At 47.6% G+C, this 15,739-nt stretch overlaps 2 long non-coding RNA genes across 2 annotated transcripts; one reads left to right on the top strand and one right to left on the bottom strand.

Moving 5' to 3' along the window:
• Positions 1–3,485: 3,485 nt before the first annotated feature.
• Positions 3,486–10,724, bottom strand: LOC129624663 (uncharacterized). Its single transcript, XR_008701090.1, has 3 exons — positions 10,586–10,724; positions 6,323–6,657; positions 3,486–3,784 (listed from the first exon to the last, which is right to left on the bottom strand). It is a non-coding gene; the product is annotated as an uncharacterized LOC129624663 (long non-coding RNA).
• Positions 9,791–12,181, top strand: LOC129624664 (uncharacterized). Its single transcript, XR_008701091.1, has 4 exons — positions 9,791–9,887; positions 10,426–11,185; positions 11,445–11,508; positions 11,947–12,181. It is a non-coding gene; the product is annotated as an uncharacterized LOC129624664 (long non-coding RNA).
• The last annotated feature ends 3,558 nt before the right edge of the window (positions 12,182–15,739 follow it).

Below are 15,739 nucleotides of genomic sequence, written 5' to 3'. Positions count from 1 at the left end.
AAAGTATTGAAGTTTCAAACTACCACACAATTGCACTCATTTCACATGCTAGTAAAGTAATGCTCAAAATTCTCCAAGCCAGGCTTCAGCAATACGTGAACCGTGAACTTCCTGATGTTCAAACCGGTTTTAGAAAAGGCAGAGGAATCAGAGATCAAATTGCCAACATCTGCTGGATCAAAGAAAAAGCAAGAGAGTTCCAGAAAAATATGTATTTCTGCTTTATTGACAATGCCAAAGCCTTTGACTGTGTGGATCACAATAAACTGTGGAAAATTCTTAAAGAGATGGAAATACCAGACCACCTGATCTGCCTCTTGAGAAATCTGTATGCAGGTCAGGAAGCAACAGTTAGAACTGGACATGGAACAACAGACTGGTTCCAAATAGGAAAAGGAGTACGTCAAGGCCGTATATTGTCACCCTGCTTATTTAACTTATATGCAGAGTACATCATGAGAAACGCTGGACTGGAAGAAACACAAGCTGGAATCAAGAGTGCTGGGAGAAATCTCAATAACCTCAGATATGCAGATGACACCACCCTTATGGCAGAAAGTGAAGAGGAACTAAAAAGCCTCTTGATGAAAGTGAAAGAGGAGAGTGAAAAAGTTGGCTTAAAGCTCAACATTCAGAAAGCAAAGATCATGGCATCCAGTGCCATCACTTCATGGGAAATAGATGGGGAAACAGTGGAAACAGTGTCAGACTTTATTTTCGGGGGCTCCAAAATCACTGCAGATGGTGACTTCAGCCATGAAATTAAGACGCTTACTCCTTGGAAGGAAAGTTATGTCCAACCTTGATAATATATTGAAAAGAAGAGACATTACTTTGCTAACAAAGGTCCATCTAGTCAAGGCTACGGTTTTTCCAATGGTCATGTATGGATGTGTGAGAGTTGGACTGTGAAGAAATCTGAGCACCAAAAGAATTGATGCTTTTGAACTGTGGTGTTGGAGAAGACTCTTGAGAGTCCCTTGGACTGCAAGGAGATTCGACCAGTGCATTCTAAAGGAGATCAGCCCTGGGATTTCTTTGGAAAAGGAATGATGCTAAAGCTGAAACTCCAGTACTTTGGCCACCTCATGTGAAGAGTTGATTCATTGGAAAAGACTCTGATGCTGGGAGGGATTGGGGGCAGGAGGTGAAGGGGATAACAGAGGATGAGATAGCTGGATGGCATCACTGACTCGATGGATGTGAGTCTGAGTGAACTCTGGGAGTTGGTGATGGACAGGGAGGCCTGGCGTGCTGCGATTCATGGGGTCACAAAAGTTGGACATGACTGAGGGACTGAACTGAACTGAACTGAACTTCCAATAAATATTCAGGACTGATTTCCTTTAGGATGGACTGGTTGAACCTCCTTGCAGTCCAAGGGACTCTCAAGAGTCTTCTCCAACACCACAGTTCAGAAACATCATTTCTTCGGCACTCAGCTTTCTTTACAGTCCAATTCTCACATCCATACATGACTACTGGAAAAACCATAGCTTTGACTAGATGGACCTTTGTTGAATGCAGAGTTCCCAAGAATATCAAGGAGAGACAAGAAACCTTCCTCAGCGATCAATGCGAAGAAATAGAGGAAACCAAAGAATGGGAAAACTAGAGATCTCTTCAAGAAAAGTAGAGATACCAAGGGAACATTTCATGCAAAGATGGGCTCGATAAAGGACAGAAATGGTATGGACCTAACAGAAGCAGAAGATATTAAGAAAAGGTGGCAAGGATACAAAGAAGAACTATACAAATAAGATCTTAATGATTGAGATAATCGCGATGGTGTGATCACTCACCTAGAACCAGACATCCTTGAATGTGAAGTCAAATGGACATTAGGAAGCATCACTAAGAGCAAAGCTAGTGGAGGTGATGGAATTCCAGTTGAACTCTTTCAAATCCTAAAAGACGATGTTGTGAAAGTGCTGCACTCAATATGCCAGCAAATTTGGAAAATTCAGCAGTGGCCACAGGACTGCAAAGGCAATGCCAAAAATAGATGGTTAGTATACACAAAAAGTTCCATCTCTCTAAGTAAAATAAATTCAAACTGGTTGATATTATTTTCAACTTTAGACTGAGAAAAAAATGTAATTCAGGAACTCAGAGTTGACAGTGAAATAAGCACACAAACAGTTATTAAGGTTTTCCAAACCCTATGGAAAACAATATGGCCTTTCACCAGTTATCCTAGTTCTGGGAACACAGATAAAGGAACAGTGTACCAGAAGCATGGCCATGGATACACATCACATCATAATTAGAAATAAACTGTGTTAAACAAAAATGAAAAATGAAAGGGTGGACAAATTACAGTGCCATGTTTCAAAGACTATTTAATGCCCATAAATGTAAACCACAGAAAATTTAGAAAGATTCAGGATTCAAAACTGTCTGGTTTTATAGAAAAGAATGTGGTTGTGTGCAGTTGTGCATAAAGATTTCTAGGGGAAAGACTAAGAAACAACCAAATATTGGCAGGTATATTTGGCTAATAGAAATCCTTATTCCTTTCTTCTGCTATAGTTTTAAATTTCTTACAGGAATAGAAAAATATTTATTCTTTTCTAAAATTTATATTCACCACTAGCCATAATGTATGATTCCTCTTAGACCTTAAGTCCAAACTGAACTGTGAAAACACTGAAACCTCAATGAGGTTGAAATGGAGTAGGACCCTATGTGCCTTCCCCCCAGGTCCTCCAATGGCCTTTTGTCTATAGGAAAACTTTAGCCAAAGAATAAGTTTAATCAGAGAAGTGAGAAAATGCAGAAGCAAAGGAAAACAGTCAAACAGGACAAAACAACAGTAGTTTAGTTAGTAAGCAAATTCAAGGACCCTTAGCTCCTCCTTCAGTTCCTCCTATTCGGAACCATATCCTGTGAGCTGTCTTGTAGATACTGAAACCCCCACCAGGTGGAAGAAGTTAACTATACTATGACTAGACTGTAGCGATGATATAAGTAAGTAAGTGAAGTCACTCAGTCGTGTCCAACTCTTTGTGACCCCTTGGACTGCAGCCTACCAGGCTCCTCCGTCTATGGGATTCTCCAGGCAAGAATACTGTAGTGGGTTGCCATTTTTTTCTCCAGGGGATCTTCCCAACCCAGGGATTGAACCCAGGTCTCCCACATTGCAGACAGATGCTTTAACCTCTGAGCCACCAGGGAAGCCCTAGCTATAATATAAGCTGCCACAATTTTGAGAACTGCCTCAAGGAAATGGGAAGAAATCAGCCCTGGACCCAAAGATTAACTGTACCTAAAACAATCAAGATGATACTAGTCAGACCACCAGTGACCAATTTCAAGATGACTATTAGAGCTGACTGCTGTTTTTCCATGGAGCCCCTGCCATTGGTCTATAAAAGTTCTTGCCCACTGATTGTCGGGGGGCAGGGGTAGGGAGTGAGACTTTGGACTGGCATCTGCCCTCCCCCATACCCCTGTGACAGCATCCAAAATAAAGCAAACTGTCCTTTCCACAAACTTTGCTTCTTTATTGGCTTTTGAGAGGCGAGCAGCAAGACCCCACTTTCCGTTTCAAGGTCATTTGTATAAAACTCAGTAAGCTAGTTACTGGCATCGTTTACAAGTTTCGAAAGCAGATGAAATTTGGGAAGAAAGCAAATACCCAAGTTCAGTTCAGTTGCTCAGTCATGTCCGACTCTTTGCAACCCCATGAATTGCAGCACGCAGGCCTCCCTGTCCATCACCAACTGTTTCACATGCATCATCTCCAACAGCAAGAACTTGAAGAACTTCCCTTGAAAAACTCCTGCCAACAAGACCAAAGGTGTGTTTAGAATCACCCTCTCCCTGCAAATACCCAAAGAACAGGTGAAAAAACAGTTTTTCTCTATGAGTCTCTGGGCAGCACTTCCTAGCTGGACTCACCTTCACTTTCCCAGCTCAGCAAGTGAGGTACACAAGGAAATCACTAAGCTACCTCAGACTTCACACACAGATGGCAATAACTAACTTCCTAAAGTCTGGACCCCTTTTGAAAGTTAACACTGAAGGAACAATGCCAATGGGAGGAGCAGCTTAAAGCAGAAGCCAGCCTCCACCGTCCATCAGCATCTCCTGGAGCTTGTTTAACACCATCCCCAGAGTTTCTAACTTTACAGAACTGGTCTAGAAGGAGAACGGGGGATCTGTGTTTCTAACAAGCTCCCAGGTGATGAGGATGCTGCAGGTCTGAGAGCCAGACTCTGAGAACAACCACCCTAAAGCTTGATTACAGAGATGTTTCACATGCATCATCTCCAACAGCAAGAACTTGAAGAACTTCCCTTGAGAGACTCCTGCCAAAGACCAAAGGTGTGTTTAGAATCGCCTTCTCCCTGCTCTTAAGAACAAGTGTCCCAATAGAAGGAGCTCAGTATAACATTTCCATACAGGATAACACAGGCTGGGGAGACAGATGGACTGGTTTGAGATCTAACTCCACCACTTACTAGCTATGTGATATGGGCAATTTACTCAGCCTCTCTGCTTCAGTGCCTTCAGGTGTGAGATGAGAGGTACTAGCAGGCACCCCACTCCAGTACTCTTGCCTGGAAAATCCCATGGATGGAGGAGCCTGGTAGGCTGCAGTCTATGGGGTTGCTAAGAGTCGGACACGACTGAGCGACTTCCCTTTCACTTTTCACTTTCATGCATTGGAGAAGGAAATGGCAGCCCACTCCAGTGTTCTTGCCTGGAGAATCCCAGGGATGGGGGAGCCTGGTGGGCTGCCGTCTATGGGGTCGCACAGAGTCGGACACGACTGAAGCGACTTTAGTAGTAGTAGTAGCAGCAGCAGCAGCTCCTTCGCCTCCAGCAGGAAAACTGGAAACGAGTGTCTACCAAAATCAATGAGAAATCCTCTCCTTCCCATTTGTATACACATGCATTATTGAAAATCCACAAATAAAACAGAAATGAGTTCCTTGCCCTGCCTTAAGGAGATGTCTGGCTACTTTGTTATTATTTACATTAATCTCACCCATATTTCTTCTTGCCTCTTTTCCCTTAAGGGCCAACAAATATAACTATACACACTGGAATCACCATGATCAAAAAAGCAAAGAAGAGATCCCTGGGAGATCCTGCAAGCTGTCTTGTGATAAAAGGAAATAGAATTTTGGAAAGATGAATGGGTTAGGGTCCAGTAACAAAAGATCTAATCATCACCCAAGTGGGATTAAAGTCCACCTAGTTAGTAGTTTCAGCTACTGGATGGATGACTTTAGTTAAAAGTTTCACCTTTCCAAGCCTTTTTCCACCTGTAAGCTTCTTCCCAGCTTAGGGACCTGTAAGTTTCAGGACCATAGGACTCCTGGGCAGGACCACCTGCATTAAGAGTGCGTGTGTGAAGTCGTTTCAATCATGTCCGACCCTTTGCAACTCCATGGATTGTAGCCCGCCAGGCTCCTCTGTCCATGGGATACTCCAGCCAAGAATACTGGAGTGGGTTGCCATTCCCTACTCTGGGGATCTTCCTGATCCAGGGATCAAACCCACGTCTCCTGCATTGGCAGGAGGGTTCTTTGCTACTAGTACCACCGGGGAAGCCCCACCTGTATCAAGCCCATGCACCACTTCTGTAAAGTCTGGGAATACAGAGAAGACCCCACTGGCTTCAGGGACCCCATTCCCTGAAGATGGAAGTGAAATATTCACAACAGAGAAAGGGGCTGGTCAAATATTAATACAATACAGGACTGTTAAAAGTTAACACTGAAATAGCAATGCAAGTGGAAGGAGTTGCTTAAAGCATAAGTCAGCCTCAACCTTCCACCAGAATCACCTGGACACAGTCCTGGCTGTGTGTCCCAGGCAAAAGCGAAACATGTTCAACAACAGTGTTATCCATTAAATACAAAATTGTGTGTGTGATCACGTGAAATTTGCCATAACTAGGTTCCAGGACATACAGTGAGAGCCACAAAGGGAGGGTGGGAGACATGGTCATGGACAGGGACAGGGACAAGGGGACGTGGTGGAGTTGGACCGCAGCTGTCACCTAAGGAATTTGGGGTAAGGTGGGGACATTATTGAAAGATGGCAATGGCGCAGCGCACTAACTGGATACAGGAAGCTGTCACAAGCTGCTTGTTTAGGGGAGAAAAAAGGTGCGGCTTTAGTTGAGAACTGAGAATTCCTGACCGATTTGGGGGAAGCCGACTAAGGGTGGGTTGGGGAGGGGGTCTAGGCCATTCGAGACTCCACAGACCTCAAGAAGCCGATCTCACCCCGACATCTGTCCTACCAAAGGCGCCGGCGGCGGGGTGTCACAGCCCGGGCCGGGGGGTGCGGGGGGGACGCTCACCAGACAAACGAGCGCGAGCCGAGGTTCGCGTCCTGCAGCGAGAACTCCGGGGACACCGGCTGGCTCTTGCCAGCTGGGGCTGGCGCGGAACCGGGACTCGCTGCTCCTGGAGGCGCCGGCGGGGATGCTGGAGACCCGGCCACCTCACCGGTCCGCTCGGCGAGAGCTCGAGAACCGCTTGCTTCCTGGAGAGGAGCGCCGGCTGCCCGCCAGGTGGTCAGCTAAACCGCCTCTCGGGAGTCGTCTCTGGGCATCGGCTAAACGCCAGCGCTGCCACGGCTGCTGGAAGCCAAGCCGGGGCGTGGCTACGGGAGGAAGGGAAAGCCGGGCGGAATCTTCAGGGGAGATGTGAGACCAGGAGCCAAAGCAGTTGATGGAGGCGGGTAAGCGAAATGCTCAGCAAGCGGGGCCGGCCTCTGGCTGCAAACTCTACGGAAGAGCTCGCTCTGAGCCCAGGAACCCACCCAGATGCAGAGAGGGAGCCAAAGAGTCTGTCTGCCTCTGCTGCTCTGAACCGCCCCCTGGCTTCCGGAAAGACCCAGAGAAAGCTGGCCAAAGGCATTAACAGTCTGCCCTCTGGGCACTCTGTCCTCATCAGGACCAAACAAGGGAGCGAAGAAGGTCCCCAACTGTAACCAAGCAGGACACTGTGGGACTTTCCTGGAATGGACCCCCCGCCCCCCCCCCCCCACCCCTACACTTTCACTGCCATAGGTACGGCTTCAACCCCTGGGTGGGAACTAAGATCCCACAAGACTTTCAGTACGGTCCAAAAAAAAAAAAAAAAAAAAAGAAATTTCATTAACTTGAGATGGCTATGTATGCGTACTAAGTCGATTTAGCTCTGACTCTTTTCAACCCCATGGAGTGTAGCCCACCAGGCTACTCTGTCCATGGGATTCTCCAGGCAAGTATACTAGAGTGGGTTGCCGTGCCCTCTTTCCAGGCAGGATCCCAACCCAGGGATCGAACCCGAGTCTTACATATATCCTGCACTGCAAGCATGTTCTTTACTACTAGCACCAAATGTCTGGTTTTCCTTAACTAACAGGGCTTCCCTGGTAGCTCATCTGGTAAAGAACCTGCCTGCAATACAAGATACAAATCTGCCTACAATGCAGGAGACTCTGGTTCAATTCCTGGGTCAGGAAGTTCCCCTGGAAAGGGAGAAGTTACCCACCCGTGCATTCTTGGGCTTACCCTGGTGGCTCAGATGGTAAGAAACTGCCTGCAGTGTGGGAGACCTGGGTTCGATCTCTGGGTTGGGAAGACCCCTTGGAGGAAGGCATGGCAACCCACGCCAGTATTTTTGTCTGGAGAATCCCATGGACAGAGGAGCCTGGGGGGGCTACAGTCCATGGGGTCACAAAGAGTCAGACATGACTGAGAGACTAAGCACCATTTTTTGATGCTCTGACTACCTGGTTTTTATTGCAAAATCCCCTATATATCCTGGTTCCTCCCTTATCTCTTGGGAGCAGTCCCTTAGAGCTATCTCTGAACTATGGGTTTAAGTCCTCAGCAAGTTGGCTGAATAAAATATAATTCTCAGTTAGGATCCTGGACTCTCTTCCTTACTCTGCCTTTAAAAATTTTCCCCTGAAATCCATCTGGGAATTCAGGTCTTTCAAGCATAGGGCCCCTGTACTCCCTGCTTGATCCTCACAATAAAGCTTTCTCTGCTCCGAACTTGAACATTACAGCATCACTGTGCCTTGGGTACAGGAACTTGGGTTTGGCGACACAAACCTGTGGCCAGAGCTCACCTTCTGGAAAAAGTGGCAGTGAGTGATTCAATGTAGGGGTCATCAAAGAGTACCGAGATAATAAAGCAAAACAACAAAGTGGAAACACTTGCCAAAAGAGTGGCCCTAGAACCAGTAACTTGGCAATTACCCCTCATAACGAGGCTGCTGCTTCTAAGTCACTTCAGTCATGCCCAACTCTATGTAACCCCATAGACGGCAGCCCACCAGGCTCCCCCGTCCCTGGGATTCTCCAGGCAAGAACACCGGAGTGGGTTGCCATTTCCTTCTCCAATGCATGAGAGCGAAAAGTGAAAGTGAAGTCGCTCAGTTGTCTCCGACTCCTAGCGACCCCATGGACTGCAGCCTACCAGGTTCCTTCATCCATGGGATTTTCCAGGCAAGAGTACTGAAGTGGGGTGCCATCGCCTTCTCTGCATAACGAGGCTAGATCCATCCAATTATTCCCCAGTATATATGAGCAAAGAATCAGACAAAGCCGAGAATTGGGGCTTCAGTATATAACTGAACAGGACCCTTCTGGGATAGACCTCCCTACTCCCCAGTCCATGTCCTCTGTGTGCTTCTTATTTGTAGGAAAACTTCAGTCTCCCAGGCCTCCCCTGAGTCATCAAAAGCTGACTTAAAAATTAATAATTGAAAGATCAACATGTAGCAACAGCCCAGATTATAAAGACCTACAAAGACCTAAAGAAAGGCAACAGAAGTTTAAAGGAGCTCAGATGCCTTTGAAGGATAAATGAATGCTATCCATGGGGACAGGCTTTGGCATGTTGCACTGTGTAGGGAACTGTGCCTGTTAGCTGTTTGCTGCCCTCTTAGATTGGGAAAGGGGAACATAGGGAGAGAGAGAGAGACTGCCTTGTGATTTCCTTCATCATGTGCTCAGAATCTAGACAAATAACAGTGGCATGTTACAGATCGACAGCCTACATAACTAGTCCTCACCTGATCTACAGTTCTCTTTGACTTTCCCTATACTTTCCAGCCCTGAAAATGCTCACCTATTAGTTCTACTTCAAAGATGAAGAAACTGCTTGCTGAAGCTGGAAGTCTAGTGACTTCATTTGTCAGACCCTAGACTGTTCTCTCCAGTCCCCACAACTATCTCACGACCATAATTGTTGTTTAGTTTTTAAGTCATGTCCAACTCTTTTTCGACCCCCATGTAGTCCATCAGGCTCCCCTGTCCATAGGATTTCCCAGGCAAGAATACTGGAGTGGGTTAGGTTATAAAGTTATTTCATTTCAAGTAGAGAGATCCAACCAGACCTTAAAAGGAACTTAGTCAAGCTATGTCAGAAGACTCAAAAAAATTGATTAACTTATTCCCAATTTCCTTGCTCTGCATGTAATTAGCTCCCGGGGATCAAGTCAAGTGTGTTTGAGCTCATGTGTGGCAGACCCACTCCCCAAGCCCAAAAGAGGAGACATTTTAGACCCTTTGAAATGAAACAACTTAAGTGTGCCCTCCAGGTAGGAGAAACTATGGTAACCAGGTGAGGCTGCACCTGCTCACCTGCCCTCCACTCATTCCAGCCAGAGGATCAGGTGGATCTAAAAACCCGAAAACCAGCAGCCTGCAATACCAATCACTCCTGAGAGAAGCAGACCCTACCTGGTGATGCCAACTACCATCAACCAGAAGCTGCAGGAGGTCACTCCATGGGGACATCACACTTGAGAGAAGGGGCCCTGAGCACCCACCTATGAGGAGACAACCTGGAGCAAGTGGACCCCCTTGACTACTTGTGTGAAGATCTCTCTGACCTGAAGCTTTCTTCCAGAAAACAATAAAAGTGTGTCCCCAAAGAGCAAATGACTAATTACAGGAGTTGTTGCACTCAGGGCAGTTAGAGACCTTGGCCGAAGGAACCACATACAACACTTACCATGAAAAAAGTAACAGCCACCCTTGCGATGGCCCAACGAGACCCGCCTGGACTTCTAGTGTGACATAAGCCCACTGCCTCCCTGGCCAGGGGTGGTCCTGGGGACCGAGTTGCCTCTGATCTCCCATTCACTGCCTGGGGAGGGGTCTGCGCACTGGGCAGCATATGGAGCTGTTATCACGAGGATGCACGTAGCCTCACTGAAGGAGGTGTAGGTGGACATTGGGCGGCAGACACCGGGCTGCCTGATCTGGGGAACAATCCGGGGCCAGGGTGATGGGGCCACGTGAGCCCCACTGGGTTTGTCCTTTCCTGGGCCCCTCCATGATCCTCAGAATCTAGAAAACTCCAGACGGCTGTCTCTCAGGGACAGAGCAGTTAGGGCTGAGGCCCAGGGGCACCAGACACGTCCACAGGAGGTGAAAGAGGTCTCATTCCTCTCCAGGGCCTGACGACCCCACACTAAGCAGGAAGCAGCTGCAGGAGCTGGACCTGCACCTTCAGGACGAGGAGAAGGACAGGCACAGAGGAGGGTCATGTCACCACAAAGCCCATCAACAGTTACTGGGTAGAAAGCACAGAATCTGCTCATCAAATAATCTAACCTTTTTTCTTTTTCTTTGTGCTGAGCTGAGCTTCACTTGTTCACAGAGTGCCTCCTGCAGAGGCCTTGCACCCAGCCTTTCATACCAGACGCCCTGATGCGAAATGGCCACACCTTAGCTCTGAGGGCTGTGAGCAGATATATCGCACCCGGCACTGTGATCTGGAGCCTCAAGCAGCACAGCTGAGCCCTTCTGGGAGACCCTCACCCCCTCCCAGCTGACAGGAATCATATAAAACAGCCCTGCTGGTTTGGGGGAGAGCATATGCTCTAGACCAAACTCCTACCTCTCACGCTTTATTGGGAATAAAGCTCTCCTCTCATTCTGAATCAAACTTCTCATTCTATGGGTGCAAGTAACTCCTGGCAGAAGGACCATTTTTGAGATCTGACTCAAAAGTGTAGGTGACAAAACAGGAAGAAATAAAACCCTCTTATGCCCAATAACAGTAGGATTCTCCTAGAGACTTAGATAAGGGAGAAGCACTAGACTAGCCAAGAAAATTGTTTGATTCTTAAATTCAAGTGTGGTCTGCATTGTTCCCTTGAAACATGATGCTTACCCTTGGAAACTCGTTGCTCCCTCCCTCATAGAAGCCAGGTGAGGTGTGTAGACCTTCTGTTCTATCAAGAACCAGACAGCCAGGAACCTCTCAGAGGTGGGATTCTTGAGGGAAATCCATTGTCCAGGAGACCCAGGCTCACACTCGACCCAGGAACCAAAAGCATCAGAGCGTTTTCTCCTTCAGATGCCCCGACTCTATTTGCTATGAAGTAATGGGACTGGATGCCATGATCTTAGTTTTCTGAATGTTGAGTTTTAACACAGCTTTTTAACTCTCCTCTTCCATGATTCTTAGGCAGGGTGCCACCTTCCTGGTTACTCAGATGGTAAAGAATCTGCCTGCAACACTGGAGACCCAGGTTTGATCTCTGGGCTGGGAAGATAGAATTCTGGGAAGACCGAAATGGATGTGAGGGGAAGTCCAAGGGCAGAGGGAACAGAAGGGTGGAGGTGCTGGGGGCAGGGCAGGGGGAGGACCAGCAGGGTCTAGAGGGTGCTGATTCATCTCAGCCTCCTCCCCACCTCTTAATCATGGGCTCACTCACACAGTCAGGGGGCTGGTGATGGTGGTCTTCTCTTAGCCTCAGCCCTGCTCTTCTGGGGAAGATGAGGGAAGAATTTTCAGAGGCTGAAAGACAGGACTAAGTGATATCCATGTCCTTCGTACCCTGGGAGTGGATGATAGATCTGAACACTATAAAATGTGTGATGTCCCTACTTTGGGGGTGGAGAAGTAGCAACTATTTATACAAGGAGACACAGCACATGTTTCCCTCAAATTCAGTTTCCATTCACAGCCTTGACCTCAGAGCCTCAACATATCAGAGAACCAGCCAGAGTGAGCCCTCAGGGAGCGTCTCCATGGTACATTCATCCTGGGAGCCCCCTTCACACACAGGACAAGCTTGGTGCAAATCACAGCAACTGGCTGTTAGCCATGCTCTTCCTGAACTAGAAAAGTTCTTTTTTCCCTTCTCTCTCCAACTGTCTTCTATTTAAATCTTACATGTGTCCTTACTCTGATGCCCTCCCCCCCACACCTGAAATTTATTAGCCACTAAGTCCCTAGTTCAAGAGGAAAAGAGAAGCATTTGGGACTGGAAAGTTGTTCACCTACAGCCTGGGTGCTTTCAAAGTCTAGCTGAAATAGCTGAGCTGTCCTGTGCCCAGGCTCCCAGACAGGTGCTGGGGTCCCTGGAGGAGACACAGCTGTCGCCCTTCCAGGCTAAAGGAGGAAAGAGATGAGAAAGGAGCCAACACAGGAGAGTCAGGAAAGGGGACAGGGAAGTGGGGGGTCTCATCTCACGGAGAAGGAGTCCTGCTTGGCAGACTCATGTTTCACGTGTGACCTGAGAGTAAGGGTCAGTCAATAAAAGACAGAGGGGAGGTTCCAGGCAGTGGAAAGATGGGCCCAAAGGTCCAGAAGAAAGGAGAGCTTGGTGGATTCAAGGAACTGAAAGGGATTAAGACACATTGGAGCTCAGGCTGGAGAGAGAGTGAAAGTCTGAAAATGCTGACCTAGGGATCAATAACCCAGGTCTCCTGCATTGCAGGCAGATTCTTTACTGTCTGAGCCACCAAGGGAAGCACTAAAGAACTGTACCTGGACAATGAAACAGTAAACGTGATCAGTTGATTCTGCAGGAGCAGGAGTGTGTGTTTTCTGTGTGTGGAGGGTGGGGCAGATGGGGAGGATGAGGCTCGGGCCCCCCACCCTTCTAGCTGCCTGTGTGGCCTACAGGGCCCACATTCCATGGCCTTTCCCCTTTGCTCACCTGGATGCCTGGATTCTGCTTCCCCCTGGTGGTAGTTTTCAGTATGGCATAGTTGTCCCTGGAGGTTTCCTGAAAGCCCAGCTGTAGTTAAGCAAAACCCTAAGAGCAGGATTCCCTAGGTGTAGCTTGCTGGGACGGAAATCCTGGGAACTGTACGTGATGAGCAGCTTGGCAGTAACCTCAGGAGTTGATCCTGCACAGGGAAGCTCAGGGAGCTCTAGGTCACTGGCCAAGCACAGGTCTGGCACATGTCTGTGACTGAAGACTTCTTGTGCCTGGGGTTTGAGGAAATTGGTCTTATCAGCCAGTGACAAGTGCTTATGACACCAAGCATCAGGAAGTGCTGACATGTAAGGTGACAAGCTTCTTAATAAGCAGCAACTGCCTCTTATCCTTCTCTGTGTGGCAGGATGTGTTTTTTATTTAACTATCACGTTTAATTTTAACACAAGCTCAGAGGGTATTAGGATCCCCATCTGAGAGACAAAAATACAAGCCTACAGAGCTTAAAGACCTTGATCAAGGTCATGTGACCCCTAACTGACTGATGCAGCCTCTGAGCCCTGGTGGGACCTCACAATCTGTCCCCGTTCCTCTCGTGTCCTGGCAAGACCAGGAGGTCTCCCTGCTTAAAGACCTGCTCAGCGGCTTCAGCCTGACCCTTCAGGTGGGTTCGTGTGGTCCCTCCAGGTGCTCGCAGCCCCTTTGCTCCTATTGCCCCTGACTCAGGTCCTTCCTTCTGCAGGGCATCCCCAGAGAGCCCCAAGGTCTGCAGGAGGACACTTTTGCCCCGTTCTGATAGCTTCTCCCAGCAGACAACTTCTGGGGGTGGGATCAGGCCAGGTTGTGAGGAGAATCATGAAATAAGCAGGAAGGTGTGAGCTCGTGGTCAGCACCTTCCTCTGACCTGGGGCCTTCTTCTTTTCTCCCTGCGCTTCCTGCCCCTCGGGGCAGCTCCTCTCCACACCCTACCCCCCACCCCCACATTATAAGTACTCCTGTAGCTCTGCTATAGATCAGAGTCACCAGCGGAGTGGTCAGAATGTAGAGTCCTAGGCTCCAGCCCCAAAGATCTGATCCAGAGAGTCACAGAATGGGGCCTGGGAATTTAAAGTTTTGTTAAACAACTCAGTGGATTCTGGTAGGGGGTTCAGCAAGGATTCTAGGTCCAGGTGCTAAGAGCATGGCCTGGAAGGGGAGGGGCTCTAGATGGCCAGACCACCTTGTCCTCTCTGGCTGCCTGCACCTGGTGGGGGGAGGGGGTGCAACCACAGGATGATCTGAGCAGGGCCTCTAAACCAGTGCTTCTCAAACTGTAATGTGATCAGGACTCACTTGTGATCTGGAGATTCTGAGTCTGTAGGTCTGGGGTCGGAGAAGGCAATGGCAACCCACTCCAGTACTCTTGCCTAGAAAATTCCATGGATGGAAGTGACTTCACTTTCACTTTCACTTTTCACTTTCATGCATTGAAGGAAATGGCAACCCACTCCAGTTTTCTTGCTTGGAGAATCCCAGGGACGGGGGAGCCTGGTGGGCTGCCGTCTCTGGGGTCGCACAGAGTCGGACATGACTGAAGTGACTTAGCAGCAGCAGCAGGTCTGGGGTAGAGACCAAGATTCGGTGTTCCTAATAGCCTCCCAGGTCAAGCTGATGCTGCTGGACCACAGGCCTCCCTTAGAACAGTGGAGCTCTAGGGCAGGGTGGGTGGAGTTTTCCTATAATGGATCAGGAAGTCCATATAGTCTCTAGTCAAAAAAACATTTACTTCTACTTTATTGAATACACTAGAGCCTTTGATTTTATTGATTTTTATTGACTACAGTATAGTGGTTGGATCATTGAAAAAACAAGAGAGTTCTAGAAAAATACCTACTTCTGCTTTATTGACTATGCCAAAGCCTTTGACTGTGTGGATCACAACAAAATGAGGAAAATTCTTAAAGAGATGGGAACACCAGCCCACCTTACCTGCCTCTTGAGAAATCTGTATGTAGGTCAAGAAACAAGTTAGAGCTGGACATGGAACAACAGACTGATTCCAAATTGGGAAAGGAGTATGTGAAGGCTGTATATTGTCACCCTGCTTAGTTATATGTAGAGTACATCATGTGAAATGCCAGGCTGGATGAAGCACAAGCTGGAATCAAGATTGCCTGAAAGAAATATCAATAACCTCAGATATGCAGATGATACCACCCTTATGGCAGAAAGTGAAAAGGAACTAAAGAGCCTCTTGATGAGAATGAAAAAGTTGACTTAAAACTCAACATTCAAAAAACTAAGATCATGGCATCCAGTCCCATCACTTCATGACAAATAAATGGTGAAATGATGCAAACAATGAGAGACTTTAACTTGGGGGACTTCAAAATCACTGCAGATGGTGACTGCAGCCATGAAATTAAAAGACGCTTGCTCCTTGGGAGAAAAACAATGTCTAACCTAGACAGCATATTAAAAAGCAGAGACATTACTTTGTCAACAAAGATCCATCTAGTCAAGGTTTTGGTTTTTCCAGTAGTCGTGTATGGATGTTAGAGTTGGACTATAAAGAGATCTGAGCGCCAAATAATTGATACTTTTGAACTGTGGTGTTGGAGAAGACTCTTGAGAGTCCCTCAGACTGCAGTGATCAAACCAGTCCATCCTAAAGGAAATCAGTCCTGAATATTCATTGGAAGGACTGATGCTGAAGTTGAAACTCCAATACTTTGGCCACCCCATGGGAAGAAGTGACTCACTGGAAAAGAACCTAATGCTTGAAAAAATTGATGGCAGGAGGAGAAGGGAAGGACAGAGGATGAGAAGGTTG

Source organism: Bubalus kerabau, chromosome 12, assembly GCF_029407905.1.
Source record: "Bubalus kerabau isolate K-KA32 ecotype Philippines breed swamp buffalo chromosome 12, PCC_UOA_SB_1v2, whole genome shotgun sequence".
Taxonomy (NCBI): Eukaryota; Metazoa; Chordata; class Mammalia; order Artiodactyla; family Bovidae; genus Bubalus; species Bubalus kerabau.
This window is presented reverse-complemented; position numbering and strand designations above follow the sequence as displayed.